The sequence below is a fragment of the Vicia villosa genome, linkage group LG2 (assembly GCF_029867415.1).
Source record: "Vicia villosa cultivar HV-30 ecotype Madison, WI linkage group LG2, Vvil1.0, whole genome shotgun sequence".
Taxonomy (NCBI): Eukaryota; Viridiplantae; Streptophyta; class Magnoliopsida; order Fabales; family Fabaceae; genus Vicia; species Vicia villosa.
In genome coordinates this window covers 156,534,475-156,543,344 of record NC_081181.1, presented here as the reverse complement: position 1 = coordinate 156,543,344, position 8,870 = coordinate 156,534,475, and positions in this window count along the sequence as shown.

Below are 8,870 nucleotides of genomic sequence, written 5' to 3'. Positions count from 1 at the left end.
TAGAGATATACTCAGAAACTTTCTCATTGTTCTTCATGTTGAGATTTTCATATTGCTTTCTCAGGGAATGAAGCTTCACCTTCTTTACTGATATGTCACCACCGTAACACCTGACCAGTATATCCCACGCCTCCTTAGACGTCATAGCATCAGAAATCTTCTCAAACACATTCACATCCACACACTGATGAATGAAGAACAACACCTTTTGATCTCTTTTGTTCGTTTCCCTCTGCGCTTCTCTTTGTTCTTCCGTTGCATCCGCTGCAACCGGAACATATCCTCTAGTGACAAGATCTAAAACATCTTGAGCACCAAATAATACACGCATTTGAATCATCCATCTATTCCAGTTTTTAACATCAAGAACTGGAAGTTTGGTATTCAAGTTGCTTCCACTCATCTTTAAACTTGTGCAGAAAAATCAGATTTCACTCACACTCGCACAGTGTTTCCCAACCCACAAACAACCAAGAAAAATGTGATTCAACACAACTTTGTTTCCCAGAAACAAAATCAATCACACAGTCACACAAACTCACGTTCACTCGTGTTTCCCTGTGTTTGGAACCGGAGCTCTGATACCAATTGTTGGTGCACAATGAATAAAGATGATAACAAAGAGAAGAAAGAATAACGGCGCAAAAGAGATGAGAGAATAAATGTTGTATTCTTCTATTAATGATAGTTATTACAAGGCTATTTATAGAAAAAGAAAATCTTGCCACATAAGCCCTAAAACAATAAACTTAGTGAACAAGTCTAAGGTACAAACAGTACAGTACTACAAAATACTAAAATACCCTTACTACTAAACAGCTAAGCTAATGGGACCCAGAAGATAACATCTTCTGGTCAACAACATCTTCTGAGTAACCATCAGAAGATCACCCCACATCAGACATTCCTTCTAGGCACAATTTTATGTTTATTTTTTCTCATAGTTTCCACACTCATTTTCTTCAAATATATAGTGGAATCTCGTTGGCTCGAGTCCACACTCCTGCAACTTATATTCTTACACAATTATGACATAACTGAACAATAATTTCTTTCATTGTACATAAAAAGAGAGATATAATGAAAAAGAGAATCAAACCCAGCTTATTATATTTTAACTTTAATTAAATGAAAAAGTTTATAATAAATTTTTACTTAAAAAAATATCTCATTTAATTTTCGCAAACATAATGACAAAAAAAAACCTCATGAGTACAACGCCAAAGAAATTAATGGTTGAGCATTTCACTCCATGATGTCATACTTAAATCTTTTTATCTTATCTTTTAATCAACTCCAACCTAATAATTTAACTTCCTCCACCACTTTGAAGTCTTCACAAATTCACCTTTGAAAATGGTCTTATTCCTTACTTTCTAGATAAACTACATACACCCACTCAATCTTTATTAATGTCCTCCACTCTTTAGATATGTCACATAAGCAATATACTCACTTGTCACGTCTCTAAAAGCTTACAGGTCTCGCAAGTTAAAAACTTTCAAGAATTTCTTGATGGACCCCAACCTTCGCAAGTTAAAAACTTTCAAGAATTTCTTGATGGACCCCAACCTTCGTATACTCGCGGCGAAAATACAAAAATGTGTTGGTGATTTTAGTATCATCAATGCATTTTGGTAGTAATGTGATTTACTATAGGCCAATGCAATTATGCGTTAAGTTTGAAACGAGTTAGGGTAGTGCGGAGTGCACGCTCGTCGAGCCAAACGCGTAATTGAATATGAATAATAGAAACGGGCATAACGTTTCGTTTGAATAGTTGCACCCGTTCCCAACGGACATAACGATTCGTTTGAATAGTTGCACCCGTTCCAACAGACATAACTATTTTCCGAAAAGGTGTGTCTGTTCGTTTCTATTATTGGTCTCCTATATAAGGAGTCTTTTGGTCTCGATTTGATATACGAAATTACAGACTTCCTCTCTACATTCTGATCTGTTCTCTATTGTCAGAAACAGATTGTTCTTCAAGAATTATCCCCGCAAAGATTTCGTGAACCCAGACAAGAATAGGGTCGAAATACTTTGTTCGGAAAGTGAACGAACACGATTCTTGAAGATATCCAGGATTATCATACCATTTCTCTAACAAACGAACAAAGTATTATTCTGATAATCATGGCTGGAGGAGGAAGCACCGTCAAGGAGATGACTAAAAGTTTCAGAAAATTGGACAAGTTTCAAGGACAATTTACATATGGTGAACACACGAAAAATTTACATCATATTCCGGTTGCCCGTATCACTACCATTAAATTGTTGATTGCCTTGGCGGCTATTCATAATCTAGTGATTCATCAAATGGATGTCAAAACAGCATTTCTAAATGGTGATTTGAAAGAAGAAGTGTATATGAAGCAACCTGAAGGTTTTGTAATTCCTGGTAATGAGCATAAAGTGTGTAAGCTAGTTAAGTCGTTGTATGGGCTGAAACAAGCTCCGAAGCAGTGGCATCAAAAGTTTGATGAGGTTGTTTTGTCTAATGGTTTCATTCTAAACCAAGCTGACAAATGTGTATATAGCAAATTCGATACATCCGGTAAAGGAGTTTTCATTTGTCTATATGTTGATGACATGTTGATCTTTGGCACCGACCAAAATCAAGTTGATAAAACAAAGAATTTCTTGTCATCAAAGTTCTCCATGAAAGATATGGGAGAAGCGGACGTTATTCTTGGTATTAAGATTAAACGGGAGAATAAGGGGATTGTAATTACGCAATCTCATTACGTTGAGAAAATACTCATGAAGTTCAATTATGAAAATTGTTCTCCAGTAAGTACTCCCATGGATCCAGGAGAAAAGCTTATGCCAAATATAAGTAAACCTGTGGATCAACTCGAATACTCAAGAGCTATAGGCTCTTTGATGTATGCTATGATTAGCACTAGACCGGATATTGCGTATGCGGTTGGAAAGTTGAGTAGATTTACTAGTAATCCTAGAAGACATCATTGGCATGCGATAACTAGGGTTTTCAAGTACTTGAAGGGTACTATGAATTATGGATTGTCATATATGGGATTTCCTTCGGTGTTAGAGGGTTATTCGGATGCTAGTTGGATAAATAATGTTGAAGATTCATCCTCTACAAGTGGATGGGTGTTCTTGCTTGGGGGAGGTGCCATCTCATGGGCTTCCAAGAAGCAAACATGTATAACTAGTTCCACAATGGAATCTGAGTTTGTAGCATTAGCTGCTGCTGGTAAAGAAGCAGAATGGCTAAGGAACTTGGTATATGAGATTCCGATATGGCCTAAACCGATATCACCAATTTCTATCCGTTGTGATAGTAGTACCACACTGGCTAAAGCATATAGTCAAATATACAATGGAAAGTCTAGACATTTGGGTATTAGACATAGTATGATTAGGGAATTAATCATGAATGGGGTGATATCTATTGAGTTTGTTCGGTCGCAACAAAACTTAGCTGACCACTTGACGAAGGGGTTAGCAAGAGACTTAGTGAAGAAGTCGGTAATTGGGATGGTATTAAAGTCCATTTAAATCTATTAGTTATGGTATACCCAATTCCCTTCTAATACAATGTTAGAAGCAGAATTCAATGTGGAAAGATCATAGTTAAAGATTGGAGCAATTGTGTTTATCTTCCCAAGGTATGTGCTCAGACCTGCAAGTGATGGCTAGGTTGAAGTATATCTTCTTAATGGTTCTTTTGAAAAATTGCAAATGCAGGTGCAAGATTAAAAGGATCACCTATGTGAGCATGAAGTTTTGCCGCTTCAAGAAGCTTGGACTTGGCTTCCTATATGCTTATTAATGGATAAGGACACATGGCTTGTAAAGTGTCAAGTATGAATAGTAGAGTATTGTAAGAAACATATGTGTACTATATCTTTAGATATTCAAATGGATTGACGGGTTCAATCATTATGACACCCCGATTTTCGAATATTTGGAATGTGTATTTGTACTAAGATGAAAATTCAATCGTAAGACATTTTCTTCTATGCATTTGTTTGATCGTTATACCTGTAAAGTAAATCAAGGATTATACTAAAATGGGGGGAGTTTGTTGGTGATTTTAGTATCATCAATGCATTTTGGTAGTAATGTGATTTACTATAGGCCAATGCAATTATGCGTTAAGTTTGAAACGAGTTAGGGTAGTGCGGAGTGCACGCTCGTCGAGCCAAACGCGTAATTGAATATGAATAATAGAAACGGGCATAACGTTTCGTTTGAATAGTTGCACCCGTTCCCAACGGACATAACGATTCGTTTGAATAGTTGCACCCGTTCCAACAGACATAACTATTTTCCGAAAAGGTGTGTCTGTTCGTTTCTATTATTGGTCTCCTATATAAGGAGTCTTTTGGTCTCGATTTGATATACGAAATTACAGACTTCCTCTCTACATTCTGATCTGTTCTCTATTGTCAGAAACAGATTGTTCTTCAAGAATTATCCCCGCAAAGATTTCGTGAACCCAGACAAGAATAGGGTCGAAATACTTTGTTCGGAAAGTGAACGAACACGATTCTTGAAGATATCCAGGATTATCATACCATTTCTCTAACAAAATGTCTTTATATTTTAGAAATATATCTTCAAATTTTTTTTTAAAATTGATTTTGGAAGTGCACTCTCGAAAACACAAAAAGAATATTTTTGGAGATGCATTTCCGAAATCACCTTTTTTTTAAGAGGGGGTGTCATCGGAGATGAAATATTCCAATTTTTGATTTTAGAATGTTTCGTATATGCATATCTGGAAAAAATTCAACAATTATTAAAAAATTAAAATCAAGATGAATCAATACAATTAATAGTAAAATTGATTAATTAAAATATATTATTAAATATATATCATTAGTAGAATTAAAAACTATTTTCAAAAACAATTTTTTGTTTTATAGTTTTTAAATTTAAAAAACTAAAACAAGTTATAGTTATTTTAGTTTTCAAGTTTATTTTTTATTTCCAAAAACTGTTTTAATAAAAATACGAAAAAAACATAATATTTCATTAATGACGTTGACAGTATGGAAAACACTTGGTAACAATTTTAATTTCTTTTTCTTCTTTATAACACCAGCCATCATCTTACAATTTCTTTTTTAGATGCACTGTTTCTTTGAATTTATTTTTTTGAATTTAAGATTAATTATTTTGTATTTGATAAATAAATTATTTTTTATTTCTAACTTATCAAAAAAATTCTCAAACAATAATCTTAGCATGCTTTCTTTTTAGTAAAATATTATATTCTCATTGTTTTAATTTAACGTTAAATAAGTTTTATTCCTATAAATATTTAAACAAATTAAAAATGACAGCTTTTGATTAGACATTATTTTTCTGTTTAGTCCATTTTATCATTTCAAATTTATTTAGTCAAACTAAACCGCACATTTATTTAAAACAAATATTTAAAAATTTAACTATTAATTATATTAAAAATATTTTTTGTACATAAATATATATTAGTAAAAAAAATATATGTTTTTCTTTTAAAACAATATTTAAAGAAATTCAAACATTCCTTTAATATCCCAAATTTTTTTAACTTTTTAAGATTTTTTCGGATATGCATATCCGAAAAGGAAAATGCTTATTAATAAGAAAATATGAAAACAAGAAAGGTAAGAATTAAATCTCAACCATCCATTACTACCACTACCCCATGATCTCAATTAAAAAAGAAATTAAATTTAAAATTAATTTAAAATTATCCTCTAAAACAATGACAAGTGTTCATTCTTGCATTTCTTATTCAAATCATTCTTACTATATAGCACTCCGAAAAAACCTCAGACCATTTTTTGCGGGTTTTTTCGGAAATGCAAATCCGAATTAATCAAAATCCCAATTTTTTCGGAGATGCATCTCCGAAAACACCCATTTTGTGGTGTTTTCGAAAATGCATCTCCGAAATTTGGGAAAATCTATAAAGAAAAATACTTCAGAGATGCATCTTCGAAGTAGGATAATTTGAGTTTTCAGCGGAGGTACTCCCCATAGAAAGATCTACAAAGAAATTCTCAAACTTTTCTAATTAATACTCTCTAGTCTTATAGAAATATTTTATATTAATTATGGTGAATTTTTAGAAAGTAATTTGTTAAATTAATTTTAAATTTAATATCTTTTTAGTAGGATATTTTAAATTTGGAGTTCGTTTAAGATCTTTAACTTTAAGAAAATTATATTGATTTTTTTAACTTTTTAAAATATATTATGTTAATCTTTTTTATTAAATTAACGAAAAATTTAACGACGAATTTTTGAATTTATTAGTCACTCTCTAAACAAAAAGGACTAATATAACATAATTTAAGCAGATAAATATCTAATATGATTTTTTTAATTAAAAAATCAAAATTAAACCAATCTTAAAATACAAGACTAAAAATATATTTGACCTTAATTTTAATAAGTTAAAATTTAATAAATGCAAATATATTCGTAAAAATAATAATTAGTATTTTATTGATATTTTAAATAATAATATTTTAGACTAATAAATATTTTAAAATTAAAAATTGATCTTATTGTGATCAGGACAGTTGTGGCTGGCGGACGTTGTAGGCTTGATGGAATCAACGAAGGAGGTGGTGTACCTGCAGAAATTCCGATGCTCAAGTAAGTAAGACTGAAGAGGTTTATAGTAGAATAGGATAGAATATATGTCCCTCATGCAAAGGAGGATATTTATAGTGAGTCCCCAACGCATGGCCAATGGTCTCTGTTACGCGTTGAGAATCCAGGACCATAACAGATGACTGCCATGATCCTCGAATTGTGGGTGGACTTGCCTGTTGCAGAGTGCAAAACGGTTTCTTCAGTCACACGAAGAGTGGGGAAGCAGTTGGTGACGTGTCCTCGGGTGAGGAGTACTTGGGAAACGTGCTCTTTACTGACTATAATGGGTTAGGTAGCACTTTGGACCGTCCTCAACGTAGGTATGGATTGAGTTGTGCTCGATGCTGGGCCAGCCACACGCCTAGTCCAGAAAAAAATATTATAAATGATTTCAAATTTGATTGTTGAGAATTTCTTTCATTTTAAGTAATAAAGATAAATTACCACTTTTCAAATTCTAAGAGTATTAAGAAATTGAGATTCATTTATATGTTGAGAATCTTAGTCCCTTTTCTAGGTTCCATTTAAAATAATACCCTTTTAATTTGTTTCAAATATCATCAAATTTTCATCTCTATATTATTTGTCAACTAGATTCAACATCATTTGTTAATAGAGGTAAATATTATTTTCTTATTATATGATTGTTTTAGTAGCTTTGTCACTTTTTTTATTGTGTTCCGAATATGTTCTTCCTAGAATGAATTATAACTCTATTATGAAGATTTTATTTAATTTTACTTTATTTTGTATTTGTTCTTCCTAAATCTATTCTTCCTGTAGATATGTCATATAGTACCTCACTTGAATCATTGGGAGGTTCACCACCAAAAGATGGAGAAGAATGCTTAAATATATTAAATCCTATATTGATTTAGATGCAAATACAAATGAAGAACCACTAATAAATGCATCAACACCATCAAATGAAGTTGTGAATAAAGAAAATGTTGAAAGTAGTGACATTGTTATTCAAAAGTCCAAGAGAAAGAAAACTTCTCTAGTTTGGGATCACTTCAAAAAAGTGGAATTAAAGAATGAAAAAAATGGCAATGTATACACTGTAAAAAGAATTATGTTGTTGTTGCTAGTGGTATCCACTAGTAATTTGATGAGGCATTTAAAAGAAATATGTCATGTTTACAAGAAGCTAGTAGCACAACAACAAATATTAAACTTTTCAGCCAGCAAACAACATGATTGATGAGGAGCTTTTTGGACCACTACTTATGTATTCAAGGGCTAAATATGACCACCATGAAAGACAACAAGAAGCCACTGCACATTGGGTTATGATGCATGAACATGCATTTAGTATTATTGAGGAAGAAGGTTTCCTTTTTATTATGAAATGTTCTAATATTTCATATGAGAAAATTAGTCTGAAAACATTGAAGAATGATTGTATTACAGTTTATGAAGCTGAAAGAAAGTTGAAGTATACTTTGAGGATAGTAAATAAGATTTGCTTGACCACAAATTTATGGATGTCACAAAATCAGAAGATAGAATACATGGTGTTAACTGGCCATTTCATTGATACTGATTGGGGTTTAAGAAACACATTCTTAGTTTTGTTCATGTTCCTCCTCCTCGGCGTGGTGTTGATATTTTTGATGCAATCTTCAAATGTCTTAAAGATTGGGGAATTGAAAATAAAATATATAGTGTGTCAGTGGATAATGCACTCTACAACGATAGATTGTTGAAAGAGTTAAAAGATATGATTTTAAGGCATCAAAAATTAGTGTTAGATGGAAAGTTATTTCATATGCGTTGTTGTGTGCATATAATAAACTTGTTTGTTCAAGATGGTATTGGGAAAATAGAAAAATAGTTGAAAATATGCGTGAAAGTGTGAAGTTCATTAATCAGTCTGAAGCAAGGTTGCAAACATTCTCACAAATAGTTCAACAACTAAAGCTTGGTGGTAAAAAATTAATTCTTGATTTCCCTACTCGTTGGAACTCCACCTATCAAATGTTGTCAGTTGCAATAAAGTTCAAAGAAGTCTTCCTTCGTTTTCAAGATCGAGAACCAAGCTATACAACTCTTCCAGATGATGATGATTGGGAAAAGGTTGAAAAAGTTTCCAAGTTGCTAGAGGTATTTAATGTTGTTACAAATATTATTTATGGTAGTGAATATCCAACTGCTAACTTATATATCTTGCTGAGGTGTTTCGAATCAAGCTAGTTTTAGATTAAGCTATCAAAGATGAATATGATTTTATGGAAGAA